Source organism: Dromaius novaehollandiae, chromosome Z, assembly GCF_036370855.1.
Source record: "Dromaius novaehollandiae isolate bDroNov1 chromosome Z, bDroNov1.hap1, whole genome shotgun sequence".
In the NCBI taxonomy this organism is placed as follows: domain Eukaryota; kingdom Metazoa; phylum Chordata; class Aves; order Casuariiformes; family Dromaiidae; genus Dromaius; species Dromaius novaehollandiae.
Window position 1 is genome coordinate 17,848,130 of NC_088132.1, and position 27,714 is coordinate 17,875,843.

A 27,714-nucleotide genomic window follows, 5' to 3' on the forward strand; every position below is an offset into this window, starting at 1 on the left:
TTACCTGAAGTGCCTGTACAGTAATGCACGCTGCAGGAAACAAACAGGAGTAATTAGAGGTCTGTGCATGGTCACAGGGCTATGATCTCATTAGGATTATGGAGACATGGTGGGATAGCTCACATGACTGGAGTGCTGCAGTGGATGAACACAGGCTATTTAGGAAGGACAGGCCAGGACGGCAAGGAGGGCAGCTGTCTTCTACTTGAGGGAGCAGGGGGAATGCCTGGAGCTCTGCCTGGTGATGGGCCAGTCAAAAGCTAATGGGTCAGGATTAGAGGGCAGAGCGCCGTGGGTGACATTGCAGTGTGTGTCTGCTACAGACCACCTGATCAGGAAGTAGACAAGACAGTTGAAAGAAGCCTCACAATCACAGGCCCTGGTCACCCCCGATATCTGCTGGAGGGGTAACATAAGAGGGCACGAGCAATGCAGGAGCTTTCTGGAATGCACCGATGACACTTCTTAACACAGACGATTGACCAGTTGATGAGCGGCTCTGCTGGACCTCATAATTACAAACAAGGAAGGACTGGTTGGGGATGTGAAGGTCAGGGGCAGCCTTGGCTGCAGTGACCATGAGATAGTGGAGTTCAGGATCCTGAGAGGAGTGAGAAGGGCAAAAAGTGGGATGACCACCCTAGACTTGAGGACAGCAGACTTTGGTCTGTTCAGGTACCTGCTTAGAAGAATCCCATGGGAGCCCTGGAGAGGTTCAAGGAAAGCTGGTCGATTTTCGAGAAACACCTCCTCCAAGCTCAAGAATGGTCCATCCTGATAAGCAGAAAAACTAGCAAAAGTGGCAGAAGGCCTGCATGGATGAACAAGAAGCTCCTGACTAAACTCAAATGTAAAAAGGAAGGATACAGAAAGTAGAAGCAGGGACAAGTGACCTTGGAGGAATATAGAGAAACTGCCTAAGCATACAGGGGTGGGGTTAGGGAAACCAAAGCCTGCTAGGAATTGGATCTGGCAAGGGACAGGAAGGGCAACAAAAGGTTTCTGCAAATACATCAGCAGCAGAAGGAAGATTAAGGAAAATGTGGGCCTATTTCTAAATGGGGTTGGAAACCTGGCCACAAAGGACATAGAAAAGACTGAGGTACTGAGTGCCTTCTTAACCTCAGTCTTTAGTGGTACAACTGGCTGTCAGGCATCCCTGATCCCTGAGAGCAGTGGGGCAGTCTGGAGCAAAGCAGACTTACCCTCAGTGGAGGAAGATCACCTCAGGGAGCAGTTAAAGAAATAAGTCGTATGGCCCTAGTGGGATGTATCCACAAATGCTGAGGGAGCTGGCTGTTGTCATTGCTAGGCCACTCTTGATTATCTTTGAAAGGTCATGGTAATGGGAGGAAAGTTCCTGAGGACTAGAAGAAAGCAAATGTCACTCCGATCTTCAAGAAAGGCAAGAAGGAGGACCTGCGCACTATAGGCTGGACAGCCAGCTTTTCTATTCTGCGGAAAACAATGGAGTGAAAAATCCTGGAAGCCATTTCCAAATATATGAAGGTGATCAGAAGTAGCCAGCATGGATTTTATGAAGTGGAAACTATGGTTAACCAACCTGATAGCCTTCTATGATGAGATGACTAGCATGTTGGATGAGGGAAGAGTGGTGGATGTTGTTTATCTTGACTTCAGTAAGGCTTTTGACACTGTGTTCCATAACATCCTCATGGTCAAGTTAATGAAGAACAGGATAGATAAGGGGACAGTGAAGTGGACTGAAAATTGGCTGAACTGCCAGTCTAAAAGTTCTGTGCTGGGATCAGCGGCACAAAGTCTAGCTGAAGGCCAGCCATTTGTGGTATCTCAAAGGGGTAAATATCATGGCAAATAGTGTTTAACATCTTCATTAATGACTTAGATGATGGGACAGAGTGCAGCCTCAGCAAATTTGCTGATGAAAAAAAACTGGGAGGCGTGGGTGATAAACCAGAGAGCTGTGCTGCCACTCAGTGGGACCTCAACAGTCTGGAGAAATGGGCCAAGAGCAATCTCATGAAGTTCAACAAAGGGAAATGCCAAGTGAAATACAAAGTTCTGCACCTGAAGAAGAAAAACTCCATGCAGTAATACATGCTAGGGGCCAATGAGCTGGAAAGCAGCTTTACAGAAAAGGTCTTGGAGGTCCTGGTGGGTAAGCTGACCACAAGCCAGCAATGTGCCCTTACAGTAAAGAAGGCTAATGCTATCCTGGGCTGCATTAGGCAGATCGTTGCCAGAAGGGGGAAGGAGGTGATTCTTCCCCTCTGTTCAGTCCTGCCGAGGCCATGTCTGGAGTGCTAGGTCCAGTTCTGGGCTCCCCAGTACAAGGGAGACATGGACCTGCTGGAGCAAGACCTGTGAGGGGACATAAAAATGATTAAGGGACTGGAGCACTTGTCATACAAGAGAAGGCTGAGAGAGCTGGGACTGTTCAGCCTGGAGAAGAGAATGCTCAGGGGGGATCTTATCATCGTGTATATATACCTGAACTGGGGGTATGTGTAAGGAAGATGGATCCAGACTCTTCTCAGTGGTAGCCAGAAGCAACCAGAACAAGAAGCAATGGGCACAGACAGAAATACAAGAAATTTCCTATAAACATAAGAAAAACTTTTTACTGTGATGGCAGGGCCAAACCCAAGAACAGATTGCCCAGAGAGGTTGTGCTGTCTCCATCCCTGGAGATATTTAAACCCTGACTGGACACATCCCTGAGCAACCTGCTGCAGCTGGCCCTGCTCTGAGCAGGGGCATTGGAGTAGATGATCTCCAGAGGTCCCTTCCAGCCTCAAGTGTTCTGTGATTCTGTGATACTTAAATACAAAGCAATAATTTTTCTCAACCTAATTATTTGGACAACCACTTAAGACGTGTTTTGGCAATAGTGTCAGATAAGAGAAACAAGTAGCATCTCTATGAAAGGGTTATTTTAAATAAGCTGCAGGAATTTGAGTCAAAATATTTATCAAGAGCAATAGAAAAATTTGAGGGTGGAAGTAGGCAGGGCTGGTTCCTGTTTGAATTCTGGCAGCTATGTTCTAAATAAATTGCAGCAAATACAGCTGACCTCATAAAGCCTTGGGAATCAAATTACTTGCAATAATTAATCTGTGAAATAAACATGAGTGTCAGGATTTCCATATCTCATCTTCTGACCCTCTTCACTTTTACCTGCCTCCTTCCCTTTGGGATGTTTAATCAACTGCCAAGGATTTGTAAAGGAAAAAAATGAAACTTTGTCAAAAATAATGTCAGGTGGAAGGACCACTCTGACACTCATAGTGCATTAACATGAGATAAAAGTAACATCAAACAAAAATACTTGCAGGGTCAAGAGCAGATGTATAACAACGTAACATAGAAAAGGACCTTTGATTTAATGAGGTTCAATTTCATAGAAGTGCAGGTCATCAAGTGGGAATGTCATTGAAGCAATCAGACAGTCCTGCAACTTCCATCTTCCTCGTACAGGAGACAGCTAATTAAGTGTGATGCTGTCCTGAATAAGAACGAAAAGCACAACATAGTGTGGCCGAGAGCAAGGCTGGGGCCCAGAACCAAACCATAAATCTATTGCTCTGCCTGCTGCTGAGCATGCACAGCATGGGCTCGTGTGGTCATAATGAACAGAGGCTGTCTTGCTTTTTGCTTGCAGTTAAAAGTTTTGCAGCAAAACTTGTTATTGATACTAGTTTTTAGCTGTAGATAATTACACATTAATGAGGTCTTTGACTGGTGTAAGAATGAAGCAGGTAGTGTACACTATGCCTGTCACATAATTCAAAAAATAATATTTTTGCCTTTCCCTTTGTTTAAAGGCCTTAGAAAGATCTGTGCTTCTCCAAAGTTCAATAAAATTGCCTCAGCTGTATTATCAGTAATAAACACATGAAGAAATTAAATGCCTTTAATTAATGCCTGCCTGACAAATGGGACACCAGGATGAAGAAAACGCATAAAGCAGCAAGAATCCTCTGCAGAAGGCTCCTTCCTGACACCACTGGGGAGACTGCCTGCAAGGGGGCTTGGCATTTTGGGTTTTAATGCAAGGTCCAGAGGAGAAGACGTGAGCAGGCCCAGGTAACAGCAGCTACTGGTGGTGTTTGTGGGAAACAGAGAGGCCACAGCTATACCAGTTTGCTGGCCAGCACTGGATGTAGGTTGTTACTATGCACAGAAATTTCTCTCTCACACACAGTTGCCTGAGGCAGTTCTGGCTGCTATCATCCTCTGGAGTCAAGATATTTCTAGAAAGTGCTGCTAATGTGGCCTCTCCTCAATTCTCTGTCATGCTTGTGGTTTCCAAAACTATGTGAGGGCTTTTAGAAGCTACATATAGTTTCTTCCACAGTCTTCTCTATCAATCTCTATCTCTATCTATGCTTATTAAATGCTTATTTTCTGGAATATTTGTCTAAATCAAACATCCAAGAGGTTTTCTCTTCCTCAGTAAATATTGTCTTCATGTAACTTTCTTGCAGGCCAAGGCAAATCTCAGGAGACAAGGCTTCCTACAGCTCCAGAACAAGTGTTTAGCAACAAATAAATGAATGTCTCCTTAAAATCTGGTTAAATGCAGCAAATTTTCCTTAGAGGAATGTGTGCATATCTTCCTTGTGTCTTCCTACAGATGTTTGTGTCTTCCTGTTCAGATGTTCTTGGTCTTGATGAGTGAGTGTCCCTTCAGTTTGTTGATTTGGATTAGATAGCCATTCAAAATAGTGTATTAATCCATGGTTATCTGACTCAGATGAAGACTTTGTTTTAAAATGCACATAATCTTTCCAGTGAAGCTTGGAATCAGTCAGGACAAAATGACTGAGAGAACAGTCCATTTTGCTGTGTTTGTACTTAGCCAAATCTAAGCACAGATAAAACAAATCACACAGGAAACAGTTAACCAAGCATCTGTAAAAAATGCCCAAACTTTACTGAGAAAAAATCATGTTAGATCATCCAGTCATTGCTAAGGCAAAAAACTTCTGCTCACCATTTATGTAGTGGTACGGGTCATGTCTATATGTTTATTAAAAGGCTCAGGCAAATGATTTGAGTGAATTTACTGACTTGAACCAAGACTTTCCAAGAGTTCATCTTGGCACATAGTGCAATCACCTGATCCCTTTGCCCCATGCCATAACATTGTGCCAGTGTTATGCCAATACACCTCAAGATGAAGCGAAAGAGCAGGAATCCCAGTCACGTATCTGTGACTAGCTAAAGGCTGAAACCCAGCAAACCAGGAGCCTCTCTCTGAAGCTCGCCACACCCAAACTGTATAACGAAGGGCCAAACCTATCCTGTCTTCCTGTGTTCATTCTGTAAATCTTCAGGTCTCCATCTGGCTCTTTGGACAGGTATTTGTAGTAGCTGAAGGTATTCTGGGGATTGCTCTAGTTTACAGTAGTGGTGAAAACATACCTGCTCCACGAAGAGCTACAGACTGCGTTCAAACTCTTTGTGGAGCCAGGGCACAAATTCTGCCTCAACCACACAGTGATGCACGTGCCATCTCACCTTTACTACTGTTGTTTTGCCCTTATGCTAACACATGCTACCATTTTGCTCTCTGCACACTGTTTAGAACACATGCAAGTCTTTGTTAAGAACACTAGTCTTATCTAAAGCAGAGTATTGTCATTCCCCTGTCGTACAAGACCCCACATCACTGTGATTTTCTTTTAAATTCAGTTGTCTTTCTTCTTTTGCAGTAATGCAAACAATACACACAGAAAAGTTGGTAATAGTTTTGTCCAGGGAAAATATAGCCAAAAGCACATGCAGAGGGAAAGTTAAAGTGGCTCAAAAGGTGCAATACAATTTACAGTCAGTTAAAGTGAGGACAGCAGCAGACTGTGGCAATTCCCTTTTCATTTGTTGCTGTGATTGCTATAGATATACATTGAAATGACAGAGTAGTTACTGAAATGATGTTTATGCCTTGAACAAAACAACATACATTGTCATAAAGAAAATAAATGCATTTTTCTTAAGGTGAACTATAGGCTTTTCCCTTATTTGCTAATGCACATGCCTGATTAAATGTTGCTGCAGTCTGTACACGAGCTACTTGCGCCATAAATACCTGAGCCTAATCATGGACACATTCAGAGTCCATCTTGTAGATAAAGAAGCTGAAGCACAGAGAAGGAAAACGATTAATTCATTGTCCAGGAGGGAGCCCGTAGAGTGTCTGTGAAGGGCTTCCTGCGTTTAAATCCTTGTCCAACTCTATAGTCACAAATCTATGCTTTCCAATTAGAAATAATAGTCATTCTTAGGGGATGCAGGGGTTCACGCAGTTTGCATCTGCCTCATGCCTGCATAGATCAGAGCGAAATCCAAGGTTTTCAGGTCTGGATTCTATCCTTGAACTTGGAAGCATTATTGTCTTCCCCTCTGTTTGAAGAGTTTTGCTCACACCTTATATAAAGCTCTCTACAAATAATATTGGGCTTTCACGGGCAATCTCTGAGTGGTGTTTGCCAAAACACTATGCTGTTGTATAGCCCAGGTATGACAGGGTTAATGGGAAGATATTGGTAGCAAAATTTAGGAAGCTTTTTTTCATTTGTGTCATGTTATCTCTGCTGGATAGGGAGATATTTCTGGTAGAAAATGGTATTTCACTTGCTAGTGTGGACCTTCTGGTGAAAATGTGGCCAGAAACACAATGTAGCCAGACTGAGACAATCTTGAGAGACACTAGAGATTAGCATGCAATGGAAAGACTATGGAAAAAATTGTTGAGAAAGCTGAGATAATGTCTGTATCGAGAAGTTACCAAAAGCAGTATATTGGAAGAACACATGTAGTACAGCTGATTGCAGATGATTGCTCAAGGGAAAGAACAAAGAGGGTTTGGTTAAGACAGAGCAAATGCCTAAGGCATTGGAGGCAGCAGATATTGGTATAGTGGGAAGAAGACTTACTGCAAAGGTAGGAGGATTGTAAAAATAAATCTAAAATGTAGGAGTGGAAACTGGTATTGAAGCATGTTACAGAACCTCCTTTATATAACAAGGGAGAAAAGGAAAGATAATGAATCAAGGAAATTTAAGATTAGTGTGAGGGGAGGTAGGGAAAAGAAAGAAAGAAAGATGTATTATCAATAGGAGGATTCTTCACACTGAAAGACAGCCCACCTTGTTGCAATGATACCAAGAAAAACTCTGCTCTCAGTTCAACTGATGTAAAGCCTGACTAATTCCATCTGCCACTTAGGTTAGTGCAAATACAGAAGAACTTACAGAAAACACTGGAATTAATTGGGTTTACTTTGATCTATCTAAAAAACAAGATTTTACCCTGTTTTATACCTAGCAGGCTATTCTGTTTTATCTTCCATTTTAGAGCAGAAATTGATTTACTCCATTCATTTCAGTTTCTTTATTTTGTTTCTTTTTTCTTTCTTGTTTTCTTTCATTTTTCCCCCTTCTTTTCCTTTTGGAGTGGCAGCTTACTGGAGCTCAAGAAAAGAAACCAGACTCTTCCGCTGTCTAGACTCCCTCTTTAAAGTGCCATGTGAAATGTTTCTGCAGCACTTCGCTAAGACTGAGATAGCTGCTGTTTATGTTGATATGATCCACTCCATAACAGGAGCTTAATGTAAGTGCACTCTTATGCTATGCTTCAAATCACACAGGTTTCAATTCACACTTTCCAAAAACGCAAAAATGAGATTAGCATCTAAATTGAAATTGAAGCTAAAGAAATCCACAGAAAATAAATCTAAAAAATATGAATATCAGTTTTAGGCTTTTTTTCACTCTATATCTTGGTCATTTCCCAGAAAAGAAATCCATCTCCCAGTAATGGGCATTAAACTGCGTTTGGTCCTGCACAGCTGTGTCGAGACACTAAAGAGAGGGGGGAAACTTTGCTCCATTTAGTTAATGTCATTAGCTTCAACGAACTTATGGCTTCATGAAAGAAGCCTCGGCTCAGGTCAGCCAAACCTGGCTGGGGACTGCAAGCGCTGCGATTACACCGCCTTTTTCCAATGGGCGGTGCAGAGTAAAGGGTGTCCCCCGGTCCCTTGCTGTTTCCATGGTCAGTGGGAGTCCCCCAGCCTCCCTCCTCAGAGCTGTAGGAAGGATTTGGACATTCAGCGGTGTCTTCTTTCAGCATCTGACTGCCTTAGGCATCTGTCTGACACAGAGGTGGCAAGCAGTTTGAATAAAGGTAAGCCATGGTTTAACAAATGCTTTTTCAGGTGGTATTGTATCGCCTTAGTTTGCCCTCTGTTTTCATGTATATTCCTAAAACAGTATTCCGACTAAACCTGAAGGAAGAAACATAACATCTTAAATGCTATACAAGCCAGTTTTTTCCAGCTTGCTTTGCACATGCTCATTGGTGCTGAGAATTAAAGAGATCTGAGCAGTATATAGCTCCCCATTTCTCATCACTGTCAGTAAATGGAAAGGACATCAAGAGGTTTGCCATCCAACAGCAGTATATTTTCTCCTAAGGAACTCCTCAACTGGTGCCTCTTGCCACCTGCAAATTGGAGAGCTGGTCAGCATCCATGTGGGAAACCTTGACAGAATAAAAACAATGAAAAAAAGGACTGAAAATAAGAGGTGATGAAAAGAAAGGAGTTTGGGAGTGGAGGTATAAGGGCATCTCCGCTTCTTCTACTATCTTGAGTACTGGCGCCGGATAGTGGAAATCAGAGCGTTGCACAATAATTCATCCTGACACTAATGGAACTATTTTAAATGTACAATAATATCTTCCTGAAGAATAATGCATGGTGCTTAAAAACAAACTCAGCATGATGAGGAGGAAGAAAAGACACATACTCCACTGTGGTTTCCCCTCACATATTTCTAAATGAGGAGCAGTCTCAGCACTTCGAAGGGCTACTGCTTGTTACACTTATGACAAATATTTAGCTATTGTGTCACTGGGAGGGGGAGGGGGGCAAGAGGTGTTTGTGTGACATTGGTCTTCATAACAGCACAGCAAAAAGCCCAAGCAGAATATGGAGGAAAAGAGTGAGTTGATATCTTCTGATACTCCATGTGCAAAACTGAACCAAACAAAAACACTAAAGCTGTGAAAGGTGTCAGTTCAACCACCTGGATGCATTCAGATCCTTTAGTCTAATCATCATCCAGAAAAATTCACATTAATTTCAGCAGAGTTTCACTTGAACAGAAATAAGTCAAGTCTACATCAGGATTTGACCAATGAATATCATGAATATATGCTATCAAATTTAGTCACTGTTATCAGTTTAAACCAGCGGGCTAACAGAGACAATTTGGGGAACTTGGTCATACCTTCACTATTTAAAACATCAAGATAAGCTTTTACAGGAAGGTCTCAATGTGTTTGCAGTTTGAATTCCCATGGGCTGCAACTAGAGCAGGAGCAAGCTCTATTTTCATTCTAGTTACAATGGACTGGATTTCCATAAATCCGTGCATTTATAAGTAAGACCTCAAGATACTATGACAACTATGATAGTAGAAACTGGAAATGGGCATTTATACAGACTTATTAAAAGTCTGGGTCAGCAAAAAAATAAATTAAAATGTGTCTCTCAAATCCAAGGAGTTATGTGCTGTATTTGAGGTCAGTAAAGATAATGAGAGTGTTTGAAGCTGCATTATGGCTGGTCTTACCGCCAAACCTTCAGAAGAGAGTTGTGAGACTGACTGAACTTCACAGTTGGACTTCTGACTGAGGGTTACTATACTAACCAGAATACGATCTAGAAAACTGTGAAAATTCTGTTAGAAACATAACTCCTTAGAAGTGTGTTAGGTCCTTTCACTGTTAGCATCCAGATGACAGTTTCTTGTCATGTTCTTACTCTTCTTAACTTTCTCTACAATAGCTAGAATAAGCCTGTGCGTGCATGCAGTCAAGTCTTCCAGGCTGAGAGGTGTAATACAGCCATTCTTAAGCTATTCGTATGCTAATCAGGAATCAGATAGTAAGGTGTTTTGTTATTTTATCTACTAGAGCTTGTTCAGCTTATGTAGCACTTGTAGCACTTACAGTAGTTTATATTTAATATGGCGTAAGGAAGAAAAAGAAAATGGATTTCTTTTCTGACCTACAAACCTTTACAATTACATACTGAGTAAAGAACATGTCTTTTATTCAAGACAAAATGAGGAGTATGTAAAATATATGGATCCTAAACATGCTCTCTCTTTTTCCTCTCTGTAAAGAGATTTATGGATTTGAAAAATATCACTCATTTACTGTTTTACTAAAATAGTAAAAAATAAGAAATCATAGAATCATAAAGTCAAGGAAAAATGTAGGTTAGAAGCGACGTCCAGAGGTCCCCTGGTCAAGCCCCCCGACTGCAGGAGACCTAATTCAGATCAGGTTGCTCAAGGACTTGATGAGTAGGATCTGAAACACCTCCGAGGATGACTCTCCCACAGCCTCTCTGGGCTCCTGCTTCCAGTATTTGATCATCCTCATGGTTAAACGAAAAAAACCTGTAATAATTCCTGCCCCAGTCTGTCTCACTGCAGGGTTCGTCCATCCCAGGGGCTGGGCTCCGCCTTTGCTTGTGTTGGGCTCCAGGAGGCTCCTGTCTGCTGCTTCTCCAGCCCATCCAGGTCCCACTGAATCAGAAGCATTTTCATATACTCTAGATAAACATATTTGCCTGAACAGCCCATCTATGAAATTTTCAACTTATACATAACTTAAACTCACATTTTCATATTGCCATGCAGAAAGTCTGCACCTTTGTTAAGGGAAGATAACAGTAATAAGAAATGAATCACTATCAGATTTCCCCAAATGTCTTTAGGGTTTATTTTAGCTATTTCTATCTAAAAAGAATTTCTTTGTTTTCTTAAAAATAGTAACTATTTGCTCTTATGCCTGTGAGAAGTTACCTACATTAACACTGGCAAAAAAGATGTACATGTACATTTAGGCTCATTGACCATTTCAGAGAATTTGCTAAAAACATATACAGAAACCTCAGTGAAATAAACCTTTGCTTGGACACTGCAATCTCACAAATGTCTGTGTACATCAGAAAGAAGAAAATATGTTATTTATTCTGAAGAGTTCAATCAGAGGTTTAAGTGGTCAGCTGCCTTCAGTAACCATCTCTGCAAGACAATATCTAACATGGAAGAGCTAATAAAGAGAAAAGGCTCTTGTAACAGGAAGGTGGACAAAATATATTTCAACAGCTTATTTATGGGGGCAGTAAACTCTCCGTCTCTTGGAATGTGAGCCATCTGACTAAACGGAGATGTCTAATCTCAGTTAGTCACTGTGGGTTTCCTGTCTAATCTATGACAATCTAATCAACATAGCCAGTGGTGTCCAGGACATGATTAATTTCATCCGAAAGTAGATGTCTAAAATAGGCCGGATCAATCAAGCCCTAAAAGTGCTTTTGATGACTTCACTAATTGAAAAGGGATTTTAGGAGAATAGCTCAGATGTGTATGTCTACATTATGGACGTATACATCTAGATGAGATGAATCCTGTCCTTGGACTCTTTAACTTACATACCAGCAACAATTTGGAGCTCGATTCATGGATCGCTGGGTAAGACTCTGCCAAAGGAAAGTGGAAAAGAGACTAGAGCAGACGATCAGAGTGGTTCCTTCTTAGATGTAAGAAACATGCAAAGACCCGCAACATTACTTTTGTCTCACCCACCAGTTTTGACATCACATCAACAATTTTATGACTAATGCCACACCAGTATGGTATATTTCAGAAGGTGCTGTGTCATATTATAAGAATATTAGGCTGTACTCAATTTTAGGTACTTACTGTGCAGTGTCAGTGTGTTAAAGCAACTAGGGTAGATTTTCAGACTTTCTGGTAGTGGAGATACACAGCTGTGAAGCTCAGACATCTGCTGCAGAGAAAGGTGATGTAACAGTCATCCAGTGTGGGGAAAAAAAGAAAGATTTTGAGTAAAACCATAAATTTCAATGAACTTTTGTCTCTGGGCAGTGCAAGCTGTAAAAATGTTGAGTTTACAGCTCAAACGACACAAGGGTTAAAAGAGGATGTTCAGATGTCTGGGTGAATTTTACACGGGTAATCAACTGAAGTAGAAGGGAAATAAAGGCAGTGAGCTATAGAAAACTGTTGGTGAACTAAGGCTCTTACTCAGATCCAAATGAAGGAAGATGAACAAAGTCATACACTCTTGAAGATTACAAAGACTCTTAGGGGGCACATGTCTATTCAGGATGTTATAGTATACCTCACAGTAGACTATAGCAGACTATAGTCTACTTTATAGCAAAGATTCAGCCAGCTCTTTAAAACTAGCCTGAACAGCAGAGGTGGTGTGGCTGCAGCGGTACCAGCTCTACAGTGCCAAAAACCAGTGTCACTGCCTGGCACCACCCTGTGATCACAGTGACCGCTTATGTATCTCTATGCTACGGGGCAACTCCCATTGGTGACAAACCCTTGGAAGCCAACAGCGTGACTGTTTGGGGTTTGTTTTGCTTTTGCAGGAATCAGAGGGGATTAGTAAACCCTGGCTTTTCTCTAGATTCAGCTAATCATGAAATCTGAATGTCAACACCACTCTGACAGTGCCTCCCACAATATTCACTTCAGCTCATATGAAATACACTTAGCGCTTCACTTTCCACATTTTGGTTCCCTCTCCCTGCAAACCTCCAGGGGAAAAACACAGTGGCAAAACTGAGCGGATTATTTCACTGACGTTTGGGGCATGGAAACAACTCGACTCCAAGTCTTCTGGGAATGTACAGAGACATAGAAACTTCCTGCTGCTGTCCTGGATATGGCAGAGACACAGGGAGTGCTGTGGGGGCCTCCGTAGGACTGGAAAGAACAGGGTGACCCACAGAAAACCAGGCAACACAGAGAGAAATGTAAAAGGTCAGAATGCTTATTTTAAAGTTGAGCTTTATATAGATTATCTGAATCTCCAAAGCCTATCAGCCTGTCTGGACACAAGATTTGTGGCACTTTGTATTAGGCCATTAAATACACTACACAAACTGCTCATAAAAATATATCCTCTCAATTATGGAATTTTTATTGCTATGTCTTCATTATGCTCTTTATATTGTGCCTAAAAAGACATGTAAAGGAGAAAAAAATATTTATACACACACTCCTCTTTCTGTATCATCTATATCTATATCTATATCTAACCTATGTACATATATATATATAGATATGCTACCATCATCTATCAGGTATCCCTACATCTATGGAGGCAATCCATACCTTACTTTTACATAATTCAAGCACCACTTTTCCTTGTTAGCCACGCAAAAAGAAATCTCATTTCTTCTACAGAAGACCCTTGTATTTGTATAGTAAGATTTATAATTGTCCTGCTGGGAAAATTAGTAACAATAACTATTTTATCAAAGTTCACAATCAGTTTACAAGCAGGGAAGAAAGTGAAGCAGATGACTTTTGAATAGGATACTGTGATGACATGCTAAAAAGTTACTTGGGACCTAGCAAGTTTCTTTTTTAAAAAAACATACTGTGTCAGGACCTAAGCTGTCAAATTAAAAATGAATATCAGTAAGGTAGGCTTTCAGTTGTAAGGACGTGTGGAAGATTTGTTAATAAATTTATAAGTATACCATTAGACCTCAATTTTATACAGCCTATTTCTAACATGTTGAAATATATGTTTGTGCTGCAGGCACAAAATTACTCTATAAAAGTAATTGTCTTACTGAAAAATAACATTTGGAGACTTTTTTGCTTGTTTTTAGAGTTGTTTTGAATACTTAACCCATCTGTGCAAGAACGAAGACATTTCAAATGGAATCAAAATAGCCTTAGTTTTTCATTACAGGAAAAAAAGCAGAATTGTAAAACCTGGGGTGGGTCCATAGTGCAGTTTTTGCCATGTTACTAAGTGGAGCTATGAGAAGGAAGATGCAGCTGCAACTGCCCAGTGCCAAGTTTTCGAGTTAACGAGGGCTCGATGCTGAGTCCTCAGACTGTGCTTGAGCTTGATGTAGAGCAGTCCTCACTGCTGCCCTTGGGGGAACTGGCAGATCTTCTCACATTTCTGCTGGAGACCAGAAGGGTGCACAGGTAAAGTGGGTCTCTTGACTGATACTCTTCGGCCAAGCTCTTAATACCTGGGGCTTTAGAGTCTGCCGTGTGCGTAGCTGGCGCAGCAGCCCAGCACCTCCAGCTCCAGCCCAGCTGGAGGTCAGCGTCCAGCCCTGGCAGGACAATGAAGACAATTGCTCACCATACCTTCATTGAGCAAGGCTGTTTTTACAAATGCCTCATTTACTGTTTTAAGCACAGTTAAACCAAGGTGCTGCAATCTGTATGAAAGAGTTTTCCCATGAGTGCTTTCAGGTGAAATTGTGGGATGAAGGGCACTCTCCAGACCATTTTTGAGTAGCTGATCACCACTGCTGCTCACTGAAACTAATGAAGGTGCTTCAGCACCTCTTGCTTTTTCCTCCTGAACCTTTGTCCTGTTCCACTGTGGTCTGAGGCTTGTGTTTATGGCTGGCATACAGCTCTGCATGTCCCCAGCAAGATTTTGTTTTCAGCTGGCTGCAGATAAGCTTAATGCAAATGCATTTTCATTAAAAACAAATCAACAGATTATTATATCAGTCACCTACAGCAGCTTTAATGTCCAGCAGCATGGGCAGAGGCAGGTCAGGATCAGGAGTACCACAAAAATGCAAGATTTCACTGTAAAATAAGTCCCTGAGTAGAGGGTTCCTGGTTCAGTCATTCTTCCTGGTCTCTGGAGGAGCAAGGAGGAGGGCAGCTGCAGTGGGTGCAAGGAGGAAGAAAAGAGAAAGTGACATGACTAAAGCACCTGGGAATGAAAGACTCTTCAGCAAGGAGACCGTGCACTTTCCGTGGAAGTACCTCAGACACTGGCAAACACCAAGTAGGCCTGCCAGAAAACACTCAAGGTAGGAAAGCTTCACAAGCTTCAAGTAAGGAGTCAACTTGGATGACCAGTTTAAAGTCCTATGAGAACTGTTCAGCAGAGACAGGAATAAAACCCATGAGTAGACTCTTGACCCTTTTGAAGTCAGTGGAAGATCTACCCCTGACCTGGTGGCACCAGATTTTCCCTTGTAGCTGTTGGAGTCTGAAGCCCGGGGCTGCAATATCACCCTTGTGCGTTTTACCCAGAAGTGAAAGCATTTGAGGCCAAGAGATGTACATCTCTGCTTGCACTAATATACAACCCAAAATAGATGTGTATTCGATTGCTGACATTTATAATTGCTTTTCTTGCTGTTTCCTGTACATACAGGATTCCAACTCTACCCTTTCCTACTCCTGGCTCCACTGTAATGCCCTTTTGCCTGGAGGGAGGAAGAGGAACAGATGGTATGCAGCTAGGCAATTAGACAACATAGTAAAAGCAGTAAAGTTCCACATTTAACTTCTCAGGCTCTCTCCTCAAGCCATTCCCCTTGTGTCTCCCATGCAAAGTTAATGATTATAAAATTATTTCCAACTATCTATCTACGTTCTTAAGTTGATATTAAAGTGACTGCAGCAATTTTGATTGACATTTGCTGAGGCTCATGAACCAGTTAATTCTGATCAATCATAATTGTCCCTACTGCTATAAGCATTATGTACCTCAGCCAGTAAAATGGGCCATTCACCAGCTCCCAAATGTGAACTACTAAATGCTCAGGCCTCAGAACAGAAGCCTGGAAAGCTAGTTACAAAACAGTATGGGCAGAACTGAAAAGAGGGAAATGAAAGGGAAGGGAATTAACAGGAACAAATACAGTGCTCCAAATAAAAGGAATCAAGCTGCTTGCATTGTAAATGAGACATCCTCTGAAGTCTCACCACAGCTACACTGATGGTTGATAATATTCTCTCCGCAAAAAAGAAATAAAGGGAAGACGCTGATATTCTGGAGTAAATGGTTCTCCGCTGTGTTAGTGTTAGAGAACAGATTGAAGAAATTATAAAAGTAGTGTAAATAATTGTAAGTGTGCAACAGCACACAGCATCAATTTAAATGACCTGGTAATTTGGCATGAACCCAAGCAATCATTCCCTGAGCTGAATTTATGTTGTGTGTTGTCAAAAAGCAGCCAAAAAACAGGATACAGCTAGATGTTTGGAAGCCATTTCCCTTCCATTGGAAAAGACCAGCAGATTGTTCTGTTTTTAAAGGGCAGAATTACCAGTTTCAGTAAGGTATTTGCTAATCCTCAAGTGTTTCAGGCTTAATCTTAGTTTTCCAGCTGCTTCTGAAGAATGTAATATATCACTTTCTAAAGGTGTGTAAAAAAGATATCCAGCATTATTATTAAAAACAGCAATTTGAGCAGAACAACTCCAATTTTACTTTGTACTTCTTGCCTTTTAAAAATTTAATTAGAAAGGAATGTGTGGGTTTTTAATAGAATTCACAGGGATACAAGAATAATGTTTTTCCTTTTCTTTCTTTTTCCAGTGGCCAGGCTCAGATTCACACAAAGAGCGACATGTTAATGTCATACGCTGAAATGAACTAGATAAATGCCAAATATTACATCTGAGTTTGCAATGAAGCTTCCATTGACAACTCCGTCAGCCTTTGACAGACCCATGCCTTCACGTTGCTGGGCTCCACATTCAGCGTGACATTTCATAGCTGAACCCTAGGTAGGGAACAGAGTACAAAAGGTGAAATATGCTGTAATCTCAGGAGCTCAGGAGCAGCTGCAGGTTTCTGAGCAATACATCAGTGAGGCTGCACAACTGAGGCATTAACTGGCAACAGGAGCACCAGAGCTTGACCGCTTGTGGACCCGCAACCACGCTTCTCATTCCTCCTCAGGGCCACAAAGCCTTTTTTGCTGCTAAAGCTGTTTCCAAATACTTCAGCTGTAGAAAGAACACTCTCGTAGTCTCATCTGATCTCCTGTAGTGGGAGAATTTTCCCAAAGGTGTATCTTCCAGAAGGATATTTGGTGAGACCCAGTAGGAGCCACATGGATGTTAGCTGTTCGGGTCAGCTTCCATCAGTACTAGGAAACTGCAAATCCTTTCCTAAATCACTCCTTTCTAATATTCAGAAGATACAGTCTACATTTTCCTTTTTCAGGATATTCTTTGTAGCTGGCTGTAAGAAAAGGATTCCATTACTGTTTGCACATTTTATTAGGGGGCTCAGATATTTACCAGGAACCTATCCTCATTATTTACTGCTTAAAATACTTTTTTAACCTGCAAACTTGGCTAATAAGGGTTTTATGCTGTCCCCACCCAAATGTTAAAACACATCTAACAAGTGGAAAAAAAAACCCTAATGTGGGAAGGGATGGCTCAAAACCTGGGGAGCACATCCTCCATTATGAAAGAGGCTCTACTGAACACATTCGGGGTTAAGCACAGTGAATATCCAGCTGATTGCAGGTTATTAAGAAAGTTTCTAATACACCCTGAGATAAAATACATGACTGGATGTAAACAAACTCAAGGAGAAAGTACACTGATTTACAATCAATGAATATATTTACAGGCAACCTGAGCAAAGAATAAATCTCGTCCGTCAGAATTCCAAGTTGTTTGAATCTCAGGACAACAAGACAAGTACGTTAAGTGGTTTAAAGTAGAAAATGGTGTTTAAAGAGTCTGGAAACAAACATATTCCTACTTGTGCTTGCTTTATCAGAACAGTCTGATTTAGTCTTACATGCCACTCCAGTTTTCCTGGATTAGACTGTTCCTAAAAGGCATTGAGCTGTTTCTTGGATTCATTCTGGCCTTGTACTCAAAAATAAATAGGCGTAACAGGAGCACCTACAAACCAAAAGGTGTTGCCTGAGGAAGAGTGACTGGGAGACTGAGATTAAAATTGTTGGAGGTTGACAGTTCTTTGGGAGCAAAGGCTGGATTCTGGATGTTCTACTTCTTTGCTAAGCTTATCACAAGACATGGCAAAACGGGAAAATAAATAAAGATTTTTCTGCAAGAGACTGACCTTCTCACCACTGAAGGAAATGCATTATAGCTACCAGAGGGGGAATAGAAATAGACACAGAGCAGCCTCCTCTTTCTCGTGATGTGGGAACAATGATTCTTTTCTTTCCACTAGCAACTGCACTTGGACCAAACTCAAGGTTATAAAATAATGAGCATAACAGGAGCAAATATTATAAGTTGCCTTTCCTCCCACCCATCCATGTATAAATTTAACCCAAATAATAATAAAACAAACTGGCAGCTGGTGTTTTAAGCTGCCAGCTTCAATGCCCTCATAAAATAAAACTTTCTTTCTATTCTTTTCCCTCCCCAGTAGTTATTAATTTTCGTTTTGTGTATTTTTCAGTTAGACTTTCTTGTAAGTAGACCAATGAAAAACAAAAACAGCCATGAATGGAGCTGAGCAGCAAATGACAACACACCTGGAGTAACAAAGACTTTCATTTTACAAGCTCTTTCCCTTTTCACTCCTCTTCTCATCAATGTCTGCTCGTGATGGATGATGTGGCAAACAAAGCAAAACAAAACAAAGCAAAACAAAACAAAAACCAGAGGAACTGAGATAAAAAAGTACTTCACACTAAATGCTGAATATCAAAGGACACGGTCAGCATATCAGAGGTGTCATTACATGACTGCTTGCGGTGTAATTTGTACCTTCCAACCCAGATCACAGACCCAGAATTCTTAGGAATCCTGCAAAAGCATCAAAACACATCTTGCCCAATCCAATGTCCAGCAAGTCTAAATACACAAGGCAAACAAGTGGGTGAAGAAAATGAATTGTCATATTTCATAATTTACAGACAGGGAAAAGAGTAACTAGGGAGCAGTTTTCAAAATGGCTAAATGGTAATTGGATGCCTAATTGCTGTTTGCAAAATGGAAAAACCTCCCATAGGGGTATGTCTGGTTTGTTCTTTTACATGTGTAGTTATATGACACATTAGATTTGGCAGGAAAAGTGGCTCAGAAGTACCTGCCAAAGAGGGGGTTATTGTTAAGTATGATCATTTTATTGTTCTGGTTAATATCATAGTCTGATAAGCAAATGTACTGGCATAATTGATAGGCCAACAACTTTCATCCATAGCAGAAAAAGGGAAAAAATTTCCTCAGTGAGCTTTCCTGGCAAAACCAATGCATTATGTAACTTCAGGGTGAGTCTCTTGACCTCTGAATTGTCCATCCCCTCACTAATGTTTTCAGTTTTATATGTCATCATTTTCACTAATATTGTCTGAACGGAAAAAAAATTGTTTAAGATTGTATTGCATCAAAAATAATCAGCAACCATCTCAGAGTGTATCACAGCCCTCGATCAGCTACAAGCTTAAGGCTCTGCACAGCTGGCATCTGCAGAGTCCCAGGGAAGTGTGACTGAAGTCTCTGTGTGTACGTGAGATAATGATAACGATAGCGGAAGACCATAGACAATAGTGACGAAAAGAGGGCCTATGTGAAACCCATCTAGTTTATGCCTTGTTGCAACATGGGTCTATTTTATGCACAAATATCTTTCATGATGTTCTGCTGGTAATAGATGATGGCTACTGTAAACAACATCCTTTCCTAAAATTCTTCTGTCCTTCACTTTTCATATTTTTGACTGTCAGTTTATATTCCTCTGTCACACTTGTTCAACAGTACAGAAAATAATGTAGCTTGTAATAATGAGACAACATTGCATTGAATTAGCAGCAATAGAAACAGGAAAAAATGCAACTTTTGGTTATATATAAGTTAAAAAAACAGCTCCTCGGTTAAAGGAGATTGGAGGGCCACAAAAAGAAGGGCTACATATTACCAATATCCTTCTTCCTGACCTTGGCATATATCCCCATCTCAGTTTCCCTATTACTAATGCAGTGGCTGTAGTTCTTGCCAGCACCATCCTCTCCTGTTTCAGTAAATGACAGATGCTTCCGCATCGTTTTTCCTTGGTGAGCACTTCTCCTACCTCACTATGATGCTGCTCATTAGGACAACCATGAGAAAGTTTTCAGAAAGTATGACAAGATTTTGGTGTCCTAATTAATAAGAAACATCATATATCACACACACACACACACACACAGACACACACACACAGAGGCATATATTACGTGTGTATATACACATACCCAGAATCTCACCAGATGTTTATATACCCATGCATTTGTATATGAATATGCATGTATACATACCTATAGAGAATATATCTATATAGTGAAAAGTGCATAGATAGATCAATAAATCAATCAGTAGCTTTAATCTTGGCTGCAATTGATGACTGCGTTGCACTCAGAGTGCCTAAATTTACATTCCTGTTTCATTAGCTCTGCCTTTTTGCTGTGAGTCAGAGTTGAATAGGCAAACAAAAGCTCATTTGTTGACAGGTCCTAAAGGTTGGAAGTAGGGTATTCTTAGAAGGTACAATCTCACTTTGCTCTTCCAGGAAATAAAATGTATACTCTTAAAATATAAGGTATCCAACATGCCAAAATTCAGTTACTAGGGAAGCTATGCCTTTTAAAATTTCCTGTTTCATTCTCAATTTCATAATATAATTACACTTTTTGAAGTGTGTGTGTGTGTGTGTGTGTGTGTGTGTGCACACGTCTTCCCCCAACAGCACTAGTAAGCAGGAACATTAAACAAAATATGGCTCTAACTGCTTTAGTCGAGGAAATATTTGTTAAAAGGCATTTTTTTTGTCTGAAAAGTGAGGTACAAAGCACGTACAGGAAAATACTAGCATTTCTCTTACATCATTGGTACACATCAGCAATTTCTGAGTAATTCAGAGAGGTTCATTTGGGCATGGTCATGGTTACATGACCCCAGATGTGATTTATGACAAAGCTGACATGCTTTCCTTTGATCCTGTTCCTCTCCTCTGCTGCCAGTTGTCTCTGCAAGAGGATTTAAGCACTTGGCATCTGAGCCCTGCACACTAAAGGAAGATCTGAATCTTTCTTAGCGGCTTGAGAGGACAGTGGAGGGCTTTGTGCTCTTGTGGCCCTCACCCCAAATCACACTGCTCCATGCAAAGAAGAAGAAAAAAAAAGGCTACACACCAAAACTTTCATGTTTTAGTCAAACTTTCTCCTTCCTTCATGTGGAGTTGTGGTTATGTGTTGGGAGGAAGGTAGGAATGCTACCATCCCCCACTTTCGCTCCAGCCCTCTTTTTGCCACCTGCACAGGTATGAAGAAGGCTAAAGGCTGAATTTACCAGTTGCCTAGCTAATATATTCACAGATAGATCAGGTTCATTAACACAGAGTTGCAGCAGGACAATCCTTAGAAGCAGGACTTTTTTTAGGCGTCTGGGCTATGCAGCTATAGAGCTGTCACATTCCATCACCCAGATCCCATCACCCCCAGCATTTCCACAACAGAGCCAGCTGTCAGGTTTTTATATTCGAGCAATATTTTGCATTGTGAGCTCTTGCTGGGATGTACTGAGAAAGTTCTCTGTGGAAGTTTGTGAAACACTTCTCCACAGGCCGCTAGCCCAGGATGTCATTATTTCTAATAATTCTAAAATGCTAATTACTAACACAAATATGAAAGGTAAAAAGAAAGTTCTAAACCACAATAAATGAACGTACAGTCAGGTATTGTTGAAAGGCTGAATGCCCTTCTGTTGCCTGTTGATCCACTGACTTACTGGTATTAACTTACTGTTGCCAAGTTGACTTGCAGAATGCTAATGTTGCCTCTCCTGCTGCTCTCTCCATCTGCTGAGTGCCCAGTGTTGCCCTTTTGTTTCACAATCTCCACTTTATTAAATGTTACCGTACTGGGTTATATATGACTGAACCATACTGTAAATGTTCACTTGTTTTCCACAGCTTGTTTGGTTCAATAAAGCTTTTCTTTTGGACTTGTCCTAATGGATTTTAAAGCTGTTTGGAATATAAAACATGAAGGTTGTTGGAAGTACATACTTATACATAATATGTATATGTATATGTGTATGTATATACACACTCATTCTTTGAAGGGCTGTTTGGAGCAGAATTTGGGTTCATTCCCTCCCCAGACTTTAGACAAGTGCTCTTAAATAAGAAGTGAACCAATCAAGTAGGACTCAGGTCTAGTTTTAAAAGGGCGGAAAATAAAAAAGAAATTGAAGTGCTAAGTAAAGCAGTAAAGTCTGTGTTCACCAGGGGGGCATGCAAATGTTTTCCCCATTGTCAAATCCACAGGCACATACCTTTCTGCTTTTTGATTTGGATCTCTAAGAAGCTCAAATGCTCCAAAGAGCAAAACAAGTAAATCTGGTTCAGCTTCAAAACTGTAACTTTCACATGTTTCTAATATGAAATCATAAATCAGGTTCGCTTAAAGTGGATCTAGTTTATGGCTAAATGTTTGCAAGCTGTGGCATCTTCAAAGCCTTTCCACAGATGATTGGGTTTCAAGTATGCCAACCAGACATAGTATTGTGAGGTTTGAGGTCCACTGGAAATACTTCTTTCAAGTCTAAATTTCCATTATTACTATTGCTCATTTATACTTACATATACATGTATTATGTATGTATATGTATTTACAATGTAAAGCATAATTCTCAGGCACTCTTATTACAACCTGCAAGAAGGAAGGAAGGGAAGGAGGGAGAGAGGGAAGGAGGGAGAGAGGGAAGGAGGGAGAAAGTGGGCGGCAGAGAGGGTACGAGGAAACAAGGGAAGCAGTGAGGGAAGAAAGGAAGGAAGGAGGGAAGGAAGGAGGGATGATAGAAAGATGAAAGAAAGCATGGAAGGAGAGAGAGAGAAGGGACAAAAAGAGGAAAGGAAGGAAGGTAGGAAGGGATGAAGGAAGAAGACTAAACTGTTGAGCAGTCCAGCAATCAAAAAAATCAGACCAGTTCCCAAATATGAAGTCTTCTGCCTCCATTCAAAGACAGTTACCCACTGTCTCAGTGACTGCAATAGTCTGAACAGATTGATACATATTGCAGTGGTCTTGGTGGCTGACAAAAAGTGCTGTTTCAGTCTAGGAGGTAAACTAGTTCCAGATCTGAGGACCTCTCCTGTATCTTTCAAATGTACTTGAAAGCCTTCTCTCACCATGACTATGGAAGCACAGCAAGAAGAAGGAGACATTCTGCTGATAGGAAAGATCCCTGATTATAAGAATTTCGAAGTTAAATTGTCCTCATTCTTTAAGGTATTGGTTTTGATGCATAAAGAACTGTTACTTTTTTTTAGAACTGAATCCAAAATCCACTGAAAGTGCATACTATTCCTCCTTTTGAGTCTCTTCAGAGCTGGCATTGTGGGGTGAGCTCTCCTGAGGATTGTCAGGGGTGCGAGATCAGGGCTGCCTCTTGCGGTGGATGAGCCAGGGGCCGGGTGGGCAGCCGGCGGGGCCATCCCCATGGCGCACCTGGGCTGGGTGACCTGAGCAGGGCGGCGAGGATGGCAGGCTGCTCAAAACCTCCAGGCAACGCAAGAGGTGAACCGGGTCCAGTGCCCATCGGGGGTTTCCCAACAGGAGCGAAAGGAAACGAGGGCAGAGACAGGGCTGGAGACATGACAACAGCGTAGGTCCATCAGGAGTCATGGCCAGAGGCAGGGCTGGAAACCATCAACTACTATGTAGTTTGGAGTGCTCGCCCTGGGCTTAACACGCTTCAGGGGCCGCAGGGTGTGAGTGTGCTGGTGAGGGCCAACAGTGAGCCTGGCCATGGCAAATAAAGCCTGGAGGTGCTCTCTTATAACAGGAGTGCCTAAGAATTATCCCTATAGACAAGTAATACAAAAATTTTGATAAAGCCATTCAGAATTTGGGTGGGTTTTCTCAAGGCTTCATCTTTAAGAATGGGAAGATTAAAAAAAAAAAATCAAGAAAGATAAAGTTCCAACTGAGATTTAGGCAATGCATGAATCATTTCAGAAAGTTGCACCAACAGCACTGAATGATGCATAATGACTGATGAAGAGGTCTTCTTGCTTACTTGCCAGACTGACAGTAATACCACTCTGGAATACTCTGCATTGTATTTCTTTCTATTGGTTTATTTCTAAGTACATATAGCAATTTCAGATCTGAATCTCAGGTAGTACCTCCACAGAACGTAGCATTGGTTGTCCTTCCACTCAGTTAGGCTGATGTATGATTTCAGCTTTCTAACGAACCATAGGTAACAAACTATAAGCCTGTAAGGAGCATAAAACTCCTAAGAACTAGGATGTGCAGACTCCTAGTCTGCACAGTGTGTGCTCAAAGTACTGTAGAATGGATGGAAAAGCAGGAAGATTCAGATTTAGCTTGATTGATTTTTTGATTAGATTCCTTACAAAAGTGACAATCAGCTTTCACTTTGTGTTTTACACCTTGCATCAAACTATGGTAGTGCCTGAGGTAAAAGAAAAGCCAAATACCAACTCTTCTCTGTTTTGACATTTCCAAGAAAATAGCATGGGTTAAGAATAGAATAAAAAAATTAACTTTGTGAGTTCTCTGTTTGCCTGGATTGGAGTGTGCGTTGTAAATAATCCTTGGGAAATCCATGTGTTAGGTTGATTTATTTAGCTACTTACTTAATAAGAAACAAGCTTTCTCTATTTGCCAGATTTTATAAATGGAGGCTATTCAAGTGAGGCTCCCATCTCCTGTTAGGATTTAGGTTTCTGCTGGCTATCTTGAAAGGATGTTCTAGAAATTTTGAGCCTGAGAAACAGCTGAAATGACCACAGGTGATGAGACGTAGAGTTCTTCAAAGATGCAGTCATATACACAGAAATTAATAAACTTAGGCAGGTTTACAGCTATGCAACTGAGGACAAAGTTAGCACCCAGTTACTTCTATTTGCAGATCAGTCCTCAAGTTTCATATAGGCTTCCTGTGAATGTTAAGCATAGTGTTGTTAAAAATATTGATGAAAATGTTTTAAATAAGACTAGATGCACTTGGTTGTTGTTGGTGAACTCCCTGTGACAAATACTGTGCCCATAAGGTCTTATTACAGCCACTGCTCCTACCTGGAGGTTTTACTTTCTGAGCTAGACATACAAATGTGTTGCTTGCAATGCATGCCACCCCATATAGGAAAATAAAGCCCAAGTCTGACAAAAAGCATAGGATAAGACTGAGTGACTTAAAGGTTGCTGCACTAGTAAATGCCATATCAGCAAGGACATAGTGTCTCTGCAGTGTTTCTTATATAGGGCTGTGTCTCACTGTCACCAGGGGGACAGAGCTCTGTTTGGAAGGTGCCATTGCTTCCACCACACCAGGTAGAGTCCCAAACACCTGACTGGCAACACACAAAGAAGTCTTAATAAAAATAAAATGGTTTTTAAAGATCTGTTGCCAGAAGCCAAACTGGAAACGGCTTCTCTCTCCTCTTCTCTTTGGTGCTCTAATAGGATACAAATAGCCTTCTGAAATGTCCAAAGAACAGTGATGTCCCAACCATTTGTTATCCCATGTGGATTCATCAGTATCAGCAATTTCAGCATTTTCCTTTGTCTTTCACAGTCTGAACTGACAGAGGACTTTGGAAATAAACAATTGAAAAAGACATTCCCTAAAGGTAACTATCAAGTCCAATAAGGCTCAAATAAAATGGCCCAGCTGTCAGAGTAAAATACAGCATATCCACTTAGCTCTTGAAAGGAAAAGGTAATGCTAACCAGTTGCTGGAGACAGCCCAGAGAGGTAGTGTCACAGTGACAGCTGCACAAAAGGATGTACTGCATAGCAGAGTTCAGCTGAATGAATGCCAAACAATGTATAATAGCTACGTAAGTAATTCTCTTCAAAGGACGAAATAAAGAGCAGGAACACACTTTGTTTAAAAGTTGTAATTACTGATAGTAAAACACACACATGCACACACACACACACACACACACAAATAGAAAAAGCACATTTGAAAGCCAAATGAAACACATTTGGAACACAAGCTTTGAAAACAGTCCTAGTTTGAAATGATTACCTCTCTAAAAGCATTTTAATAAAAACAAGGTCAGAATGCTTGTAAGGATTAGTGTATATCTAGCCTTGGGCAAATGTTCAAAAAAAACCCAAAAACAAAACAAAAACAACCCAAAACAGAGTGAGGAGGAGAAAGGCTTTGAGCTCAAGGGCAGATCTAGGCCAACTGAACCACAAATGCTTCCCTTCAGAGCAGCAAGAAGAAAAGGACAATTTTCCTAATGCCAGATCCTGAAAGTGGGGCAGGTCATACTTCATGACGAAATGGTCATCAGACCATTTTTTATGGGCTAGATAGGCCACTGTCTGTTACACAGCCTGCCTTGGCTTTGGGCACAGTAGTTTTTGTAACAAGAAGATGTTAGATGTTGGTTAATTGGTAAGAAGTTAAGTTGGATAATTGGATAGTTTCATTTGCAGTGGCACCCAGGTTTAGCGCTCTTGCTGCTAAAGCAAGGACTTGCAGAGAGAGCAATTACTTGACTTCAGAGGAAACTCAGCACATTCGAGTCTCAGCATACATTACTTATCTCAGAAACCAGACCAAAATTATGATGAGATTCAGTTAACTGTTGATGTATGTTCTGGAAGATGATGCTTAGCACTTGCTGTGAAAGGACTCTCTCTCTTCTGTCCTTCCTATTATCACCCACTATGATGTTAAAGCCATGTACAGTGTATGGCTAATTTGTCCTGTGCATTCAAACTGTTCTGCTCAGCAGGAACTGGATCCCAGATACGCAGCTTTTAGCTTGAGCAAAAGCTGCCGCAGAAGTGCCCTGAGCATTGGCTAAGTTGCACACCTCACTCACTGTCCTCGCTCTGCAATTGGGGAGATTTGTTAATTCCAGGGAGCTGAAAGAGGAGCAAAGAAGAGGCCCACAGCAAGCCCCAGAGGAGCGAAGAAGAAGGGCTTTAAGTACCTTGCTGAAATTAGAATAAGTGACATTGTGGAACGTTGCCACCATGCTGTTGTAAGACGGTGCTTTTCTGAGTCTCCCTGTGGGGAGAGTTCCTACTCCGTGTGAACCAGCAGTCATCTGCTCACCCACCGAGCTTGACTCACCCACCCATACCATGACACCACCCTCTGCTGTGAAAGACTCACCACAGCAACAACTCTGTGTGACTAATACGTCATGAGGAAGGGAGAGGGAGGGCGCACAAGTGAGATGAGATCCTTCAAGTTCAGTGGATATGATGGGTACTCCAAGGTTGGCATTTAGCTGTATGAAAGATAAAACAGATTATGCTGAGAGAGCGTGACTCCAGGTCAGCCCATTAACTGGAGCATTATAGGTTCGGGTGTTTGGCTTGGATGTGGGGAACTCATCAGGACTTGATGTATTTGAGTGATTGCATTTCTGCAGTGTATACCCAAATCACAATTTCGCTCTGGGATCGTCCGTGTTTCTCTTACTCTTCTGCTCAGTGTTGACAAGCTGCTTCTGTTCATTGACAAGCCAGCAGGGCTGGTGCCTTATGCTCATTTGAGAAACCACAGTTCCTGCCTATGCTTGGCCCCATCTGACATTTTATGAGGAATAACCAAGTTGACAGACCTGTGTTGCCCGGTTGGGAGGTAAGGCCTTTCCTCTGGGAGCCATCCTGTTTGACACGAAGCATTATTCAGGAGATCTCAGACCATGGTCTCCTAGTCATCAGCTGAGCAGGAGATTCACCAAATTACCAACCAAATCACAATGAAGTACTGAACAGCCAAGAGATGATAGCTGGAAGAATATAGCTGTTTTCAAAAGACAGGATATGCTGCCAAACAACCTCTTTCCTTGCAGTCAGACTGCTTGGCTCAGATGTGTATCCTTGCTTGAGCCTGATT